Below are 2,467 nucleotides of genomic sequence, written 5' to 3'. Positions count from 1 at the left end.
AGAAGTCTTTGATGAACCTACGATAGAATCCAGCATGTCCGAGAAAGCTTCTGATTCCTTTAACATTTGTTGGAGGAGGCAGATTTTTGATCACTTATATATTAGCTTTATCAACTTTTAATCCTTTGGCTGAAATTTTGTGCTCGAGTACAATTCCTTCAGTGACCATTAAGTGACATTTTTCCCAATTTAGAACCAAGTTAGTCTGTTCACTTCTCTCCAAAACTGTTTCCAAGTTTATCAAGCAAGTTTCAAAGCATTCTACGAACGTAGAAGAATCATCCATGAAGACCTCGATGCATTTCTCCACCAAATCAGCGAAGATAGCTAGCATGCATCTTTGAAAAGTTGTAGGATCATTACATAGTCCGAATGGCATTTTTCTGTATGCGTAAACACCAAATGGACATGTAAATGTCATCTTTTCTTGGTCTAATGGATCCACATCAATTTGATTGTATCCAAAGTACCCATCCAAGAAACAGTAGAAGGCTCTTCCGGCTAATCTTTCCAGCATTTGATCCATGAAGGGCAAGGGAAAATGATCCTTTCTTGTGGCGGCATTAAGTTTGTGTTAGTCGATACAAACTCTCCAACCAGTAACATCTCTAGTTGGAATCAGTTCATTGTTCTCATTTCGAATTACCGTCATCCCTTCTCTTTTTGGCACCACTTGAACTGGACTTACCCATTTACTATCCGAAATGGGGTAGATCATACCAGCTTCTAACATTTTCACAATTTCTTTCCTCACCACTTCCTTCATTGCCGAATTAAGTCTCCTTTGCGGTTGAGCACAAGGTTTATAATCATCCTCCATCATAATTTTGTGCATGAAATATGATGGACTGATGCCTTTGAGATCTTTTAATGTCCATCCAAGTGCTGCTTGATGCTTCTTTAAGACTTGTATTAGTTTTTCTTCCTCCAATTTAGACAGCTGACTGTTGATGATTACTGGGTTGTTGGCCTCTCCATCTAAGAAAACATACTTTAAATGAGACGGTATTTCCTTCAACTCCAGTTCTGATTCTTTCTCTAGTGCTCCACTTGGATTTTTGTGAAGAAATAATTCATCAGAAAAGTGATTGATGATTACTTCCTTCACTTTGTTTTATTGCATCTCGAATGTTCTGCGCAAATTTCTTCAACAATATCTAATTGCAAACATTGCCCTTTGTCCTTCGGATGATGTAGTGCATGAAAAATGTCAAACTCAATTTCATCATCTGCAACTCGAACTAGTAATTTGCCATTTTCCATGTCAATCCCCATTTTTGTTGTCCTCATAAAAGGTCTCCCTAATATGAGTGGGATCTCTGTATCTTCGGTAATGTCAATGATAGCAAAGTCCACCGAGATCAAAATTTTGTCCACTTTGACCAAAATATCCTCTACAACCCCGTCATGATATTTGATTGATCTATCTGTTAGTTTCAAGGACATTCTTGTAGGCTTTAATTGTATTCCTCCAATTCTTTTCTGATGAGAGAATTCTGTTTTTTTTCTTCAGGGAAGAAGTCCTCTCTGATTGAAGGAAATGCCTTCCTATTTATAGAGTTTTCCCTGCCATCGCTGAGCTGCTTCTTTGCACCGCTCAACAGCTGACCAAACCCTTCAGTATGGGTTTGGTCACTTGGTCAGTATCTTGGTCACCTCCTCAAGCTTGACTCACCAAGGCTAGTTATGAGCTATGGGACCAACTATGGTGAGCTACTCCTGATACACTGGCTCCAAGATCAACGAGTGCTTTGCCTACGGACACATTTCCAATAGTTATAGAAATGGTCACACTGCCTGGGTCTTTTGATTTATGAGGAATGTTTGCTTATGAAGTGAGGTCATGCACGACTTCATGGTTTCTTGATGTCTAAGTTAATTATGGGTGCACACCGCTGAGCACACATGTGGCACTGCTGAGCACACATGTGACACCGCTAAGTTGCATGCTTGAGCATCTTTGACTGTGCTGACTGAGACGTGGCTTGGTGCTTGCTGACCTGGTTAGGTGTCTGGTTCACCGTTGAGCACACATGTGGCACCGTTGAGCTGCCTGCTTGAGTAGTTTGGGCGTGTGCCAGGCTTGTGTCTGACCATGCCAAGCTTGTGTTCTGACCGTGTCAGGCTTTGTCTGATGCTAGGCTGAGCGGTCAACCAGGTTCGCTAAGTTGTCTTCTTGAGAAACTTGGTCTATGCCAGGTTGGTTTGAGTGAGCCAGGTTGGGTCTGACCGTGTCAGGCTTGTGTCCAGGTCAGCTCAGCGTAGCTTGGTCCACGCTAAGCTGCTTCCTTGAGCACCTTGAGTTTGACTTCTTTTTCTTCTTGGACCATGAGTCTTTATTCTCTTTTCTTTTTCTTTCTAAATCCTAAAAAACACATTAAAGAGAAATACAAACACAAATATACAAGATTCTGATATTTTATCCAAAAAGTATTGTTTTTAAGTTGGGTTTTCTCAATTATGCTTA

The sequence above is a fragment of the Lupinus angustifolius genome, chromosome LG11 (genome assembly GCF_001865875.1).
Source record: "Lupinus angustifolius cultivar Tanjil chromosome LG11, LupAngTanjil_v1.0, whole genome shotgun sequence".
In the NCBI taxonomy this organism is placed as follows: domain Eukaryota; kingdom Viridiplantae; phylum Streptophyta; class Magnoliopsida; order Fabales; family Fabaceae; genus Lupinus; species Lupinus angustifolius.
This window is presented reverse-complemented; position numbering follows the sequence as displayed.